This window comes from Podarcis pityusensis (assembly GCF_964106645.2).
Source record: "Podarcis pityusensis genome assembly, chromosome: W".
Taxonomy (NCBI): Eukaryota; Metazoa; Chordata; class Lepidosauria; order Squamata; family Lacertidae; genus Podarcis; species Podarcis pityusensis.
Genome location: NC_138045.1, coordinates 29,708,349 through 29,725,926, shown reverse-complemented (window position 1 = coordinate 29,725,926; position 17,578 = coordinate 29,708,349). Strand labels below are relative to the sequence as shown.

Genomic DNA, 17,578 nt, shown 5'->3' with positions numbered 1-17,578 from the left:
GAAGCCTGCCAGCTCCTAATTAATGGCTATAAGGCTGGACTTTGAACTTTTAAGCCTGCTACGCAGAGGCTTGAAAAGCGAAAGTGCTTTTAAAAGTGCTTTTTGAATGAAGCTGCTGTACACAGACGCAGCTGGATTAAAGCAGCAGAGATGGCTAATGCAAGGCTGGCTGATGCTTGTGGGATTCCTAAGCTCAATAAGAAGAATTACGCGAACTGGGTACTGTACACAGAGGCTCTTCTGCGAAAAGAGGGTCTGTTTAATGTTATTACAGACACCCCCCCAGCTTCAATAACAGATGAATGGGCAGCTAAGGATTCCAAAGCAAGGGGAACTCTTACATTGATAGTCTCCCCAGAAGAGCTCTGTCTGTTGCATGATAAGACCTCAGCCAGAGAGATTTGGGACACTTTGAGAGAGGCTCATTTGAGGACAGAAGCTGGTGCTTCTTTGTTCTACTATGCCAAGCTGCATGATATGGCACTTGCTGAAGGTGCAGATGTGCGTACACATTTGATGGAGATGCAGAATCTGAGACATGAGCTGCAACAGAGAGGACTCACCTTTCCGGAGGCTGTGTATTCCTTCATGATACTACATTCTTTGGGTTCAAGTTGGGAGTCCGTTGCCACTCAGATTGCTGTTCAGCCAACTGCTCAGATCACAGTAGCACATGTTACTGCCGTGATTCTGAATGAAGCGGACAGGCGAGGTTCTAGCTACATGGGTAAGGGGGAGTCTTCACAGACGTCATCCCAGAATGCAGTGGAACCACCAGATGGCGCCAAAGCTTTGAAGGCAGTGAAATGCTACTCATGTGGACATCTAGGCCATATGAAGAGGGAATGCAGATTTCCCAGGGTCAAGACTGAGCAGCGCAGCGAAAGCTCATCGCGTGGAAAAGGCAAAGGCAAAGGTCCGGTGTCCAGGACAACGCAGCACAAGGCAATGGTCTCACGCTTCACTCCAAAGGTTGCAAAGGTCCAGAAGACGTCTAGATCTTTCTTCGTGGTGGATTCGGGCGCATCGCACCACTTATGCAACGACAAGCGACTGTTCGTGTCTTTTACACCGCAGGAAGGTGCGATTCACCAGGCGGATGACCACACGATCCCCAGTCAAGGCTACGGAACTGTTGTTCTTCACAGTTTGGACTTATCGATACAAGATGTTCTCTACGTTCCAGATGCTGCACACAATCTACTCAGTGTTGCGCAGCTGAATGAACGGAACATTGACGTTTCCTTCAAGAACAAGAAGTGCACCATCACAAAGAAAAACGATTATGTATTGCATGCTGAATATGTTGATCATTTGTTTGTTTTGTATTTTGATGATGATGTGCAGGGTGAAACTTGTTGCATTGCAGGTTCTAACAAAAGTTTGCATGCAGGATGTATTCATGATTTTCACAGGAAATTTTGTCATTTACATTTTGAGGCAGTATCTAAAATGCCTGCCTTGGTTGAAGGTATGACTATTAAACCCTGCAGGTACCACATGAAGTGTAAGGCATGCGCAGCAAAGTGAAAATGGCTGCGAAAGGTAAGGTGTCTAGTAGGCAAGCTACAGAACCATACCAGGCTGTTCATGCTGATTTGGTTGGTCCACTATCGCCCTCTTTGGGTGGAAACAGGTACTTCATGGTTCTCATTGATGCATTTTCCAGGTATATTTATGTGTACAATCTCGAGCAGAAATCAGAGGCTTTTACAAGGTTCAAGGAATTCTGTGCTTGGTTAGAAAATGTGCATGGTAAGAAGATAAAGACTCTTTTCACTGATCGCAGGGGGGAATTCACTTCTCAGCAGTTTGAAGCTTTTCTGACTGAGAAAGGAATTCAACATGATTTGTCTAGTCAAAGCACATAAAGCATTTAGAAACCACATTGTCAGGAAAGCGCTATTTAATGTTTGGTTAAGATATAAGGATTTGTTAGGAAATAAAACCCCAAGGTGGCTGTCACCAATGGAAGCGAAAGCCTTGAAAAAGGTCAATATGGAGGTCAAATGGCCGAAATATTGGGAAATTTTGGAACAAGACGGAGATAGATTGAAATTGCAGAGTTTTGAAAAACTAAAAAACAAAGTGCGAGACTGGCTTCATTATTATCAGATAATGGAGGTATTCAAATTGGACAGGAAAATTGGCTTCCAGGTGGAAAGATCCAAATTAGAAACAGAATTGTTAGAACCCAAGACTAAGAATTTGTCAAGAATGTATAACTTGCTGCTGAAATGGAATACCCAGGATGAAACGGTAAAATCGGCTATGATTAAATGGGCACAGGACGTTGGACATAACATTATGTTTGCTGACTGGGAACAGTTATGGACCACAGGTATGAAATTTACGGCATGTAATGCCTTAAGAGAGAATATTATGAAAATGATATACAGGTGGTACATAACCCCAGTCAAGCTTGCAAAAATTTATCATTTGCCCGATAATAAATGTTGGAAATGTAAAGAAACTGAAGGTACATTTTTTCACCTTTGGTGGACGTGCCCAAAGATTAAGGCTTTCTGGGAAATGATATATAATGAATTAAAAAAGGTATTTAAGTATACCTTCCCTAAGAAACCAGAGGCCTTTCTCCTGGGCATAGTCGGCCAAATGGTGTTAAAAAAGGATAGAACTTTCTTTATGTATGCAACAACAGCAGCAAGAATACTTATCGCAAAGTATTGGAAGACACAAGAACTTCCCACGCTGGAGGAATGGCAGATGAAACTTATGGACTATATGGAAATGGCGGAAATGACTGGTAGAATCCGTGACCAGGGAGAAGAGTTGATGGAGGAAGATTGGAAGAAATTCAAAGACTACCTTCAGAAACACTGTAAAATTAAGGAATGTTAGAGTGATGTTGGACTGAAAACAAGAGGTTTCCAGCTGTACAGGTTAAAGTTAATGATAGACTAAGATTAAAGATTAAGATTAAAGATGTTTAAAGAAATGGAAATTTGATATTAAGAGGAAAATTTTAATGGTATATGATATTAAGGCCAAGGATTAGGTTTAAAGAAGTTGAAGTTATATATTATAATATTTTATTAAATTAAAGATTGGGATTAAAAAGTGGAAAAGAAACTGCTGGACAAATAATGCAGATTGGAATACAAAAGAGGGAGGTATGAGGAAGTCCAGAAAATAAGCAACTAAAAAACGGAAATGAAACAGAGATATTGTTTTTAAATTGTTATGTTTCTTGTATTTTTATTGTTGAACTTTGCTTTTGTTTTTTTTTGGGTTTTTGTGTTTTTGTTATATGTATTGTGTATGTTTTTCCTTTATTTCTTTGTTGTTTAAAACTTTAATAAAAATTACTTAAAAAAAAAACAAAAAACCATGATTTGTCTAGTCCTCGCTCGCCATGGCAGAATGGACTTTGCGAGAGGGCAAATCAGACATTGCTTCAAGGGTTAAAAACCTTGCTGCATGATGCCAATCTTCCAGAGAGTTACTGGGCCGAATCTCCTGTTTTGTTTACAGTTATAATCGCAGGTTATCTTCAGCAATTGGTTGTACCCCCTATGAGAAGATGTTTGGCACGAAGCCATACATCAAACACATGAGAATTTTTGGTTCTGACATGTGGGTTCACACACCACAAAGCTCCAAGTTAGGCAAGCGTGGATTGCATGGTATCTTTCTAGGTTATCAGAAAGGTTCTTACAGAATAATGATGACTGACTCTAAGACAATTAGGCTCACAAGAAGTGTTGAGTACAATGCCAAATGGGGGGAGAATGTGGGAATTTTCGAATGTTATCCTGATGACAGTGATGAGACTGAGGATAGGCAACAGCAACAGCTGCCGCAACAACCCACACCCACTGATGAAGGTCCTGATTCTGATTCTGAGACTGAATCGGGTGATTCAGAGGATTTCAAGAGTGCGAAAGCCTCTATGCGACCCTCTGAAGGCTCTGATCGAGAAGAATTGGAGGAACCTTTGTTCACAATAGGTCACTTTTCTCCTAAGAAGGAAGAGGAGAGTGTTGAAGACCTACGGCTAATTCGCAGGTCACAAAGAGCCACTAAAGGCAGACCTCCAAAGAGATTTGCTGATGAATTTGCTAAAACAGCAGTAGCAGCTGTTAAAAGCTCCAAGAAGGTATTTGGACCTTCAAGTTTCCAAGAAATCCAGGATTTGGATTCAAAGGATGCTGAGCCATGGTTAAATGCCATGAAGGCTGAGCTTGATTCCTTAGAGAGAAACAAAACATGGGAGCTAGTTCCAGTAGTTCCAGGAATGAAACTGCTTGGAAGCAAATGGGTCTTCAAAGCGAAGACTGATCAAAATGGCAAGATAGTCAGACACAAAGCCAGATTGGCAGCCAGAGGTTTTTCACAGGTACCAGGTGAAGACTATCACGAGACCTACTCACCCACCGTGAGGTATGAGAGCATTAGGCTTATGCTCAAACTTGCTGCAGAGGAGAATCTACACGTTAGTCACCACGATGTGAATACAGCGTTTTTGTACGGATCTCTAGGTGAATCTCTTTATATGCTTCCACCTGGTGGCGTACAGGTAAAACAGGGATTTGTTTGTTCTCTGAACATTTGTGTTGGAATGGATCCACGACAGACGAGTGGCAGGTGTCATATGAGAGGCGTCTGCCGGGGCAAGCCCCGGGAACTCTCTTTTATTGAATATTACAAACATTGCCACAGGTGTGCTTGTCGCTGATTGGTTGATACAAACACAAAGCAACTTGTTGCTGATTGGTTAACATAGGTACAAGGCGGGAATTACATATAACCATTTATCACTGATAGAGCAAAGGCTGAGAAACGGAGCTGGAACTAGACAGGCATGAAACCTCCTAATTAAATTATAACTAAAGATTAATATAACATGACTAAAGCAATTACTAATGATTGATCATAACATGAAAGAGTATAATAATCGAGTTCTGTAGATGTGGTCAGCTGTGCATTAAGAACAGATCATATTGTTTGTTCATGAACTTGAAATGAACTGAGGAATGAGAGAATGTCTTGGTGTGTTTGGAACACGTTTGTACAGTGTGTGCAGAAGCAGAAGCGAGACTTCCCAGAATGCAAGAGAAAAGAAGCAATAGTTCCCAAAGCAAGACTTCCCATAATGCCACAGTTATGTGCAGTAAGAGAACTGCAGAAAGAGAACTTCCCTTTACATTTGTTTGTTTTCCCTTTCAGCAAGGGAAAGCTGATCCATGTGTATTTGTCAAAGAGGAGGGGCAAAAGAAGCTGTATTGTTTGTGTTATGTTGATGATATTTTGTTCTTTTGGAAAGATGTCACAATGTACAATAATGCCCTAGCTCAACTGAAAGAGCACTTTGACATGAAAGATCTTGGTGAGGTAACCAACTACCTATCTCTGGAAGTAGAGAGAGATCAAGATGGTAACATTCTAGTACACCAGTCACGGAAAATTGCTGATGTGTTAAGCAAACTAAACCTGATGGATGCTAACCCTGTAGACATACCGATGACAACAGGTTATCAGGTAGATGACACTGAAGGAGCATTTTCTGACACTACACTGTACAGAAGTGTGCTAGGCAAACTAAACTTCATTGCCAGATGTTCAAGACCAGACATTGCTGTTAGCTGTAATTTGCTAAGCAGACAAGTCACCAATCCTACTGTTAAGGATTGGAAAGCTCTGAAACGCATAGCACACTATATGAAGGGCACTATGCATTACAGACTGAGATTTAACAATCAGAAGTCTGGTGGTCTTGAGATATTTGCAGATGCAAGTTTTGGAAGTGACACTACTGACAGGAAAAGTACGTCTGTAGTTTGCTACATGTACAATCAGGGTCTATTTGATTGGTCATGCAAGAAGCAAACAACAGTAAGCTTAAGTACTTGTGAAGCTGAACTGAATGCACTATCTTATTCACTTAAAGATTGTGAATGGTTGTTACAATTGTGCAAAGACATGAAAATTCCTGTCAAATGTCCAATCCAGGTTTATCAAGACAACAAAGCATGTTTGGCTTTGCTGAATTCTGAAGGTTGTAAGCAAAGCACGAAGCATTTGCAATTGAAACTCCAACATGCTAGGGAATGTGTTCAGAAGGGACTCGTAACAGTGTCCTATATGCCAGGCAATGAAATTCCTGCTGATGTATTGTCCAAAGTTGTATCAAGGGATCAACACTGTACCTATGTGCAGAAGTTGGGTTTGTACTGATATTGTACGAACATGCTGCCCAGTGATGTTCACAGAAAGGGGGAGTATGTTGGTTTCTATTTCCCTCACTGAGCAGCAACTGCAGTCACAAGACATTGTTTTGCATTCCACAGTCAAGAGTTACTGTTGGATTCCCACGGGAATGGGAGACTGGATGTGACGTACACTGGTTTCCTGTTTTTCAGTGTTCTCTCGGTTTCTTTCTTAGAGAGACAGTTGCTTCTCTGCTCTCACAGAGGCAAGATGCATGTTTGTATTCTCTCAGCATAGAGTGGAGATAAAGTTAAGAATGTGGCACATGTCAGCATCGCCCTTGAGCCAGTGCCACCAACTGGACTCATCCACTTCAGCCCCAACTGGGCTAGGCGAGCTGGGTAGCACTTCCAGAGACCACCTTCTGCACAGGAACAGGTCAAAGTGCTGTGGACTCACAGCTTAGAGTTGTGAGCACCGGATTCACTCCCACAAGAAGACAGTCGTCGCACAGCAGAGTACAGCAGACTCTAGCAGAGTATATAAACAACTCGGAGAGCAGCTCTGTAGAATATCTTCTTTATTCTATCTACAGCTATTATACAACTATATACAGAGCTAAATAGGTCTAAGCATAAATGAATGCTTCACTGCACTGAGTGTCTGCAGCTGCTCTTAGCAGCAACCTTATCTCTACACACAATCTCTAACACTCAGTCTCTCTCTCTCTCCGACACTTACTGACTGACTGACTCGGTGCTGGAGCAGAATAAGTAGAGAGCAGAACACGCCGCCTCCTCTCTGGAGAATCAGCAGACTCCTCAGGAGATTCTTAGATATGGGAGGGGTGAAATCTCCTGCTTATCCTTCTGCTGTGTGGACTACTCTGCTTGGGCTCAAGATAAGACGAGCCTGTATCAGCTTCAGATGGGCCGAAGCTGGTCAAAATCTCACAGAAATCCTAACATCCTTCCCCATTTCAAGTAACCCGTAGCTGCAGTGTTTCAGCCTAATATAAATACAGCCTAACTGTATATAAATCTGAAGTTGTTCCCTGTTAACAACTTTTGATAACAGATCGGTTGGAATCTCATTTCCCGTCATGTAGGACGCTTGAATAAGTCCTTTCTGAATACACTCCCTTTCAAGTTGTAATCTTAATTGTAAGTGTTTTGTTCCTTGCTTACATCCCTCTGTAGCCAGTAAAGACAAACATGCTCTATTGTCCTGATACACTTGAATAGGACATTTCACATTCACTTTTATGTCTTTAAACAGCTGTAATAACCATTCACAATCTAGAAGTGAATATGACAGTGCATTCAATTTAGCCTCGCAGGAACTTAGGCTTACTTGTTGGGATACTGCCAGGGAGACAAAGGCCATCTCCATGCCCCACGCTGTCTCCGGACAATCCATCAATCTCTGGTAGAAACGCAGTATCAGTCAATTAGCGACACAAAGCCTCGGAAATAGCTTTCCACATTCCAGAGCTCATGCACGCTCTATCAGCAGAGTTCGCACAACGAAAGATGCACTCAGGAGAGCATATTTACAAGTTTATTCAGCGTTGGTCAGAACAAAGAAAAAAACATGACTGCCTGCTTCGATGTCTCAGGCACAGAGAGAAAATGAAAGCAATAAGCAAAAGAGAAACTTCCTGTGAACAGGAAATATGCAGACACTGTGACTCACAAAGCCTGCTCCCTTTTAAGGTGGAACGGAAATATCCTAACATCCTCCCCCTTTCCGTGTAACCTGTAGTACCTGTGGTTCAACCCAATTGCAACCTCTGTACATAAACCTTAAGTTGTTCTCTGTTAACAACCTTAGACAACAGATCAGCAGGAATTTCATTTCCTGGCATGTAGGACACCTGAATGAGTCCTTTCTGAATACACTCTCTTGCACGATGTAGCTTAATCTGCAAGTACTTGGTTCTTTGCTTGCAACTCTCTGAGTTCAGCAAAGCCAAACAGGATCTATTCTCTTGATAAACTTGTATAGGACATTTCACAGAAACTCTGATGTCCTGAAACAATTGCATCAACCATTCACAATCCATGAGTGAAAATGACAGTGCATTGAGTTCTGCTTCACAGGAACTTAGGCTTACTGTAGTCTGCTTTTTGCACAACCAGTCAAACAGGCAGTGGTTGTACATGTAGCATACTCCAGAAGTGCTTGTACCATCCGTGGTGTCACTTCCAAAACTAGCATCTGCAAAGATTTCAAGACCTCCAGTCTTCTGACTGGTGAACCTCAGCCTGTAGTGCAAAGTCCCTTTCAAATAGCGGGCTATGCGCTTCAGAGCTTTCCAATCCTGAACAGTAGGATTGTTGGCATGTCTGCTAAGCAGGTTAGTGCTTACAGCTATGTCAGGTCTTGAACATCTAGCAATGAAATTCAGCTTGCCTAGAATGCATCTGTACAGTGTAGTGTCAGAAAACGCTTCAGCAGTACTATCTACCTGGTAACCTGTCACCATTGGTGTGTCTGCTGGGTTTGCATCAACCAAATTCAACCTGGCTAATACATCAGCAATTTTCTGTGTTTGGTGTACCAGAAAATTACCTGCTTGGTCCCTCTCCACCTGCAGAGAGAGATAGTTGGATACCTCACCAAGATCCTTCATGTCAAAGTGCTCCTTCAGCTGAGCTAGGGTGCTTTGGTACAAAGCCTGATTCTTCCAAAACATCAGAAGATCATCAACAAAACATAAACAATACAGTTTGTTTTGCTCCTCCTCCTTGACAAACACACACGGATCAGCCTTGCCCTGGTGAAAACCTAGAGAAAGCAACGTCTCAGTGAGTTTTGTGTTCCAACACCTAGCACTCTGCTTGAGACCATATAAGGATTTCCGCAGTTTACAGAGCATTCCCTTCTGTATCTGCATTCCATCAGGTGGAAGCATAAACAGCTCCTCCCCCAAAACCCCGTACAAAAAAGCTGTATTAATGTCGTGATGGGAAACGTGCTGTTTCTCCTCTGCAGCAATCTTGAGCATTAGCCGGATGCTCTCATACTTGACGGTGGGTGAGTAGGTCTCGTGGTAATCCTGTCCTGCTACCTGTCAAAAACCTCTGGCAACCAATCTGGCTTTGTGTCTGACAACCTTGCCATTCTGGTCTGTCTTGGCCTTGAAGACCCATTTGCTGCCAACCAGTCTCATTCCTGGGACTACCGGTACCAACTCCCAAGTTTGGTTCCTGTTCAAGGAATCAACTTCAGCCTTCATGGCATTAAGCCAAGGCTCAGCATCTTTAGAGGTTAACTCCTGAACCTCTTTGAAGCTTGAAGGTTCCCACACCTTCTCTGAGCTACTAAGAACAGCAGTTGCTGTCTTAGCAAACTCATCAGCAAATCTCTTTGGAGGTTTGCCTTTCGTGGCTCTTTCAAATCTGCGTACTATACACAAGTCTTCTTGACTCATCTCCTCCTTCTTAGGAGAAAAGTGACCAATGGTGAACAGTGGTTCTTCCAGTTCATTGTCAGACGCATCAGATGGTCTGACTGAGGCCTTTGCGCTCTTGTAGTCTGCTGTGTCATCACTGTCGCTGACACCAGCAGCAGCGCCGCCCACTGAGCTGGAATCCGAATTCTGATCATCATCATCGTTGTCGTCCTCAGCTTCCTCTTCTACCTCAACATCATCTGCTTTTTTCACATCACCTTCATCTTCCTCTGGGTAACTCTGGAAAATTCCCACATTTTCCCCCCACTTAGGATTGTACTCAACACTCTTTGTGAACTTAATGGACTTAGAGTCAGTCATCCATACCCTGTATGAACCTTTTTCATACCCTGTGAATAAACCATGTGCCCCACGCTTCCCAAGCTTGTTGCTCTGTGGGGTGTGTACCCACATGTCAGAACCAAAGATTCTCATGTGCTTGACATAAGGTTTCTTACCAAACATCTTCTCATAGGGAGTACAACCAATAGGTGATGACAGTCTCCTGTTATAGGAATAAACGAACGTGGACAAAGCCTCCCCCCAATACTTCTCAGGGAGATTGGCATCATGCAACAAGGTTTTTAGGCCTTGAAGCAAAGTTTGGTTTGCTCGCTCAGCAAGTCCATTCTGCCATGGCGATCTAGGCGTTGAGAGGTCATGCTGGATTCCCTTCTCAGTCAGGAAACCTTCAAACTGCTGAGAAGTGAACTCCCTGCCTCGATCAGTAAACAAACAGCCGATACATTTACTGTGAGCATTCTCCAACCAAGCACAGAATGCCTTGAACCTAGGAAACGCTTGCGATTTCTGCTCGAGCATAAACACATAAATGTACCTGGAAAAAGAATCAATTAGAACCATGAAGTACCTTGCTCCACCCAAAGAGGGCGCAAGTGGACCAACCAGGTCTGCGTGGACTAGCTGGTAGGGTTTGGAAGCCTGCCTGCTAGACTCCTTGCCTTTCGGAGCAACCTTCACCTTGTTCTCTGCACAAGATACACATTTCATGTGAAACTTACAGGGCTTGATGTTCAAACCCTGAACCAACCCAGGCATCTTGGCCAACGCCTGCCAAGACATGTGAGCAAACCTTCTGTGTGCCTCGTGAATGCAACCTGCATGAAGAACTTTGTTAGTTTGTGCAACACAACAAGAATCAACATTAGACGCAGCAACAGCACCATTGTCATCATAAGTTATACAGAACAAACCATCTATAAACTTTGCATGCAAAATGTCCTCTTTGCCTTTCCTGATGACACAGACGCTCCTCTTGAAGGAAATCTCAAAGCCACACCCAGTCAGCTGTGGGATACTGAGCAAATTGTTTGCAGCACCTGGAACATAAAGTACATCTCTGATGTACTTTATTTTAAGGTGGAACGGAAATATCCTAACAGTGACGTACACTGGTTTCCTGTTTTTCACTGTTCTCTCGGTGTTCTTTGTTTCCGAAACGAGTTGCTTCTCTGCTCTCACAGAGGCAAGATGCATTTTTGTATTCTCTCAGCATAGAGTGGAAATAAAGTTAAGAATGTGGCACATACTGCTTATCCTTCATCATCATCATCATAAGTTATACAGAACAAACCATCTATAAACTTTGCATGCAAAATGTCCTCTTTGCCTTTCCTGATGACACAGACGCTCCTCTTGAAGGAAATCTCAAAGCCACACCCAGTCAGCTGTGGGACACTGAGCAAATTGTCTGCAGAACCTGGAACATAAAGTACATCTCTGATGGTAGTGTGCAGACTTGCCAGTTTAACAGACCCGACTCCTTCAATTCACAACGTCTTTCCATCAGCCTGGTGGATCTCTCCATCTTGAGGTGTGAAGGAGATAAAAAGGTGCCAATCCTTTGTCAAATGACGGATAGCTCCAGAGTCAACAATAAATCTTCCTTTGGTTTTTGGGGACGCAGTGCCAGCAAACAGAAACTTGTTTTCCACTGGCTTGGGCTTTTGCTGCTTGCCCCCCTGCTCCTGGCCATCAGACTTGCCTTTAGCCTTTGGTGAAGCTGTGCCAGCAAACAAAGCCTTGTTTTCCACTGGCGTGGGCTTTCCACCCCCCTTCTGCTTCGGGCCATCTGCAGGCTTCTGTCTCTGTTTACTTCTGGCCTTCCGGCCTCTGCAAAGTAGACCTTGGCTCTCATGGGAATCAGAGCTCTCAGCTGCTGACTCCTTGGCTCCCCCTGGAGGCTGGAACGCTGCCTGGGATGACATCACAGTCAGCTCCCCCTGCAGCTTGCAACCGGTGCCCTTGGCATCCCTGCATTCACTCGCATTCTGGGAAACAGCCAGGACCTCCGACGCAGTCAAACTCTGGGCTGGGATGACCGGCAGATGGGCTACTTTCAAAGCATTCCACATCTGACGTGCAGTGGTGTTGCCAGCTAGCGTAGCAATTTCCTCCAGAGAGACGGACAAGACAATTATGTCTATGGCCCTTGAATCTTGGGCCCTCCATCTATCTGTCAGAGGAGCTGGAGGGGCTTCACACACAGTATGCCACACTCCAAACTGACGAAGCAGGCTCTCACACCAGCTTGCCCAGGCCTTATAATTTTGGCCATTTAACTTTGGGCACTGAGTGCCATTATCTGAGGCTTGTGAAAACTCCATTCCAGGGTTTTACTTGAGCCGTGAGCCTTTATGCCTTCAAAAACTTCTTATCTCGGCAGCTCATAAATCTTGAAACCTCTGGCGCGGCTCCCAGGCCAATTAAACCAGCCGGACATCAAAAGCTCTGCCGCGGCAACAGAAAAGCCTTTGCCTTCGCTTTTCCACACATACCTCAGCAGTCTGTCGCAGTCTTACTCTCCTGTAAGTGCCGTGAATCTGGGCCCAAAACCTGTTTTGGGGATACTGCCAGGGAGACAAAGGCCATCTCCATGCCCCACGCTGTCTCCGGACGATCCAGCAATCTCTGGTAGAAACGCAGTATCAGTCAATTAGCGACACAAAGCCTCGGAAATAGCTTTCCACATTCCAGAGCTCGTGCACGCTCTATCAGCAGAGTTCGCACAACGAAAGATGCACTCAGGAGAGCATATTTACAAGTTTATTCAGCGTTGGTCAGAACAAAGAAAAAAACATGACTGCCTGCTTCGATGTCTCAGGCACAAAGAGAAAACGAAAGCAATGTACAAACATAAACTTCCTGTGAACAGGAAATACGCAGACTCTGTGACTCACAAAGCCTGCTCCCTTTTAAGGTGGAACGGAAATATCCTAACAGTCAAAAAGGCATTGATTATACATGTAGCATACTCTGGAAGTGCTGTTGCCGTCTGTGATGTCACTTCCAAAACTTGCATCTGCAAAAATCCCAAGACCTCCAGATTTTTGGTTAGTGAATTTTAGTCTGTAGTGCATAGACCCCTTTAGATAGCATGTTATACATTTCAGTGCCTTCCAGTCTTTAATTGTAGGATTGTTAGTGTGTCTGCTCAGCAAATTAGTGCTGACAGCTATATCAGGCCTCGAACACTGGGCAATAAAATTTAGCTTGCCTAGAATACATCTGTACAGAGCAACATCAGAAAATGATTTGTCAATGTCATCTAACTGATAGCCTGTCACCATTGGTGTATCTACAGGGTTTGCGCCAACCAAATTCAGTTTGGTCAAGACATTAGCAATTTTTTGTGATTGTTGTACCAAGATATCACCTCCCTGGTTTCTACCTCCAGAGAAAGATAGTTTGTTACATTGCCAAGATCTTTCATATTTCCCAGGATGCACTAATTGAAAGACTATCAACCATAAGGAAGTCCCTTCCACCTCTAGCCCTGCCTCCTCCCATGGAATTTAATTACATCAATTGCAGATCAAAGCCTTTAACCAATGAGGAATGGACAACTTGTCGATATCTGTCTCCAGAAGAAACAGGCTTTCCTACACCCCCACAAACAGCCCAGTCCAAATCGCAACAAGTCGAACTAGTGGTGCCAGCGCCGGGAATTGGCTCAATCTTCATGGACTGCCTGGGAATCCTAGAAGCTATTCATGCAGAGGAATGAAATAAAGTCTTAGTGGGTGACTGCCTGGACGGACAAATTAATACCCCCAAATTAGTCTTTCCCTCAAAAGGCTCCCCCATTCCTCCGCATTGCGGCTCAATCAAGCCAAACTCAAAGGACCCGAGGAATCAGCGGCAGAAAACAGCTATTAGTGCCTGGAATCTAAAAACCCAAGAATCAACTACTGCCCTAAACATCATCTGGAATGTTGCCAGGTGGTCCAGATGCCTCTCCCATTCTACAGACATTCCCTTCTACCGTCAAAACTTTAATATCATCACTCTCCAGGAGACGTGGGCAGCTTAAAATCCATCACTGGAAGGATACTACACATATGCAAGGAGAGCAGTTGCAGGCAGAGGACCAGGGAGGCTCAAGGGGGGGTTATGCATCCTAATCTCACTCTGCCTAAATGCCACCTGTAAGGAACTGTCCCCCCTAGATCATCTAGCAATGGCCCTACTCATATCCTGGGGAAACTGCAGTTTACTAATTATCAGCACTTATATCCCCCCAACAAGCAAAAAAAAAAAACGATATTGAGGGCATCTGGAATAGACTGGACTCTTATGTCAGGTTACTGCTAACAGACTATCTGGGAGCAAAGGTCCTGCTGGTGGGCGACCTAAACGCAAGGTTAGGTCCTGATGACCCCAGTTTAGAAACCAAATACATGCAAAAAATAGGGTACCCTGACGACTTTGGCCCGGAGGCAGTCAAAGGATCAACATTCAAATTTTGCTGGAGCCTGCCTCCTCAAATTCTCTAGGCAGCTAAGTCTTCATATCCTAAATGGTCGCACCAGGGGCGACATCCCCAGGGAATATACATTCATGTCTGGGGTAAGATCCAGCACAATTGATTGTATGTTGGCGGACAGCGAATTGCTAACAAAAATAGTGAATTTAAAAGTGCTCCCATTCATAGAGGGGGACCATTTCCCTTTGCACCTCCAGGTGTCTCCGTTAAACGAGTCACCCTTCCTGAGAACAGTATACCCTGTAGAGATCACCGCATTAGAGCGACCTGGTTGTCGAGTCAAATGGACCCCTGCACTTGACTCCAAACTGAAGAAGATTCTAACCTCTGAAAAACTCCATACAATTTTAACTGGCTTTGGGAATAATCCTAGGCCTGAGGACCCAGTTTCCAAGTATGAGAGCCTGCTCCAACAATTAAAACCCCATCTTTTTAATACCACAGAGAAAAGGCCAACTAAACCAATAACATCAAACAAACCCTGGTTTGATCACACCTGCTTTGAGGCAAAGAAAGCCCTGCAAAATGCTTACAAAGCCGCCCTGACAGCTGAAAATTCTGTCAGACACCAAGCCTATCTTGCCGTCCGTGCCCTAAAAAAAGAGTATAAAGATCTAATATGCCACCAAAAGAATGCCTATACCAGAAAATGCTGGCTAGAATTAATTAGTGTGGCAAAAGCAAAAGATCAGACACTATTCTGGCAACTGGTAACTTCTGGCACTCATAAAGCTATTTCCCCCTTAACCTCACAAATTCCCCCTAGCCTGTGGGTCTCATTCTTCCAATCTTTGTACGAGGATGCTGAACCTCCACTACGGAATTATAATATAGAACAACTGGCTAAATGGCCGCCTGTTTCAGTAACTGAAGTGAAATCATATATAAACCAACTGAAAACGGCCAAAGCCCCAGGATCAGACGGCATTACGCCAGAAATGATAAAAGCACAGGCGGATTGGTGGGCACCTTTCTTAGCCACCCTCTTCACTTACATAGATGACACTAGCCGCATCCCAAGGGAATGGGGAACAGCCATAATAGTCCCAATCTATAAAAGGCAACAGAGGCGACCCAGCGAATTATAGGCCGATTAGTTTATTAAGTGTGATTAGTAAGCTCTACTCAAAGCACCTCCTTAATAAGTTTACAGAATGGCTAGAGAATGAAGATATCCTGGCAATAGAAGAAGCGGGCTTCAGACCCGGAATTTCCACGATAGACCACTGTATAACGTTACAACATCTCATCAACAAATACAAATCAGAAGGGCAGGCCTCACTATACGCTGCATTTGTTGACCTAAAAGCAGCCTTTGATACAGTCTCCAGAACCAGACTCTGGGACAGACTACAGGGTACCAATATAGATAGAAGGCTCCTGCTCTTAATTCAGGCACTGCACGCAAACACGGCTCTTAGAGTCAGGTGCAGCTGCCTAGGACACCTAACGGAACCTATTAAAACCTTCAAAGGAGTCAGGCAAGGGTGCCTATTGGCCCCTCTACTATTTAATGTCTATCTAAATAACTTAGTATCTGCACTCAATGACTCAGAACTCCACCCGCTGAAGCTGGCAAATCGGCATATTTCAGTCCTGCTATATGCCGATGATGCGGTAATTCTATCTAGAACCCCCATTGGACTCAAAAGAGCACTAAGAAAGCTCGCAGCATACTGTGAATCTGAATGTCTCAAAATCAACTATCAAAAGACCAAGATACTCGCTTTTGGGGGAAAACCAAAGCTTAGAAGCTGGGAACTCCAAGGCCATAAATTAGAACAAGTCACAAACTACAAGTATCTAGGAATGGTGGTACAGGCCTCAGGAACCAACAAACTACACATAAACGCCATCGGGAGTTCAGTGGGAAAAAACGCAAATTGTATCCTTAAATTCTTCAGAACACAAGGGGGCTTCTTCATCCCCGCAGCTCTAAAATTATACAAGGCCAAAACTTTGGCACAACTCCTGTATGGTTCCTTTTTGGGTCTGCCTTCCTCTGCTTTCTCCCCCCTTGAGAGAGTTCAATCTAGGCTTCTTAGAGCTCTCCTCCAAGTCCTCAGATGGGTTGGATTGGAAACGGGGATGATGAGAGTGGAGGCTAGCATCTGCCTAACATCAATCTACAAATGGCTGACATTGAATCTGCTCCCCCGAGGGATAGCCCCATTGATTCTCTGCGACCAATTCCAGTCGGGCTGGCAGACTGCAGTCCTGAACACCCTCCGGAAACTGGGTTTTGCCCCTCAAGCCCTTCTAAGTCTGGGCTTGGGCCAGGCAAAAGCTATGGTCAGGCGAAGAATTTTAGACACCGAGAGACAGCAGGACTGTGCAAGGTGCCACGACTATAGAATTGGAGAAATCGAGAGAGATATAGCCGCACCAGCAGCATAACTCTTCTTTCTCGTATCTAGGGATGCAAGAAGGACCTTTACACTCGCCAGAAGCTTGGCTCTTCCCTCGCTGGTCCTGGATGGAGCCTTTAGAAGGGTCCCGTATGCTCAGAGACTTTGCACCTGCCCATTGGGAGAGATAGGAAGCCCAGAACACTTGTTCTTTAGATGTCCCTTTTATGAAGAGGCACGTAGTAAGATCTTGAACCCCCTACTGGTGAGGCTCGCCGACCTCCCGCAAAAGCAAAAATTTGACCTTTTGCTGTTAGGCAAAGATCAGAAGATGACCTGGATGGTCGCCAGATTCTGTGTACAGATTTGTAGGCGCAGACCATCACCCAACTCAAAATGGTCCGACATGAAAAGCCCCAAACACGGTTCCATGGGTGATTCTGAGTCAACTCCCTGGGATAGTTCATTGTTGTTCATTGTTTCTAAATTTATTGTTGTACATTGTTTTAATTGTCTGTTTTAACCATATTTGCACAGCAGTTTCTAATGTTGTGAGTGTCCTCTATTTCAGAGGCTTCTACTCTGCAGCCTCTTATAGTTTTAACTGCGAGTCTTTTAGTTCTTATGCTCTTACAGTTGTTTTAACTGCGTGTTTTTGTTTGTTTTTAGTTCTTATCTGTTTTAATTATCAGTTTTTATCCATCCATTATCTGTGTTTAATCTTGTATTTTATTCAGATGTTTTATCCTATGCCTGTTTCTTTGTCCTTATTTGCTCTAACAATTATTGGTTAAAAAACCCTCCTAACTGCTATTT

At 43.9% G+C, this 17,578-nt stretch overlaps 1 long non-coding RNA gene across 1 annotated transcript in view; it reads left to right on the top strand.

The window, feature by feature from the left end:
* The first annotated feature begins 6,093 nt into the window (after window positions 1-6,093).
* LOC308467825 overlaps window positions 6,094-17,578 on the top strand; it is a 411,166-nt gene continuing 399,681 nt past the window's right edge. Inside the window, exon 1 of the long non-coding RNA XR_013981320.1 lies at window positions 6,094-6,310. This is a non-coding gene — a long non-coding RNA (uncharacterized lncRNA). The remainder of the gene's footprint in view (window positions 6,311-17,578) is intronic.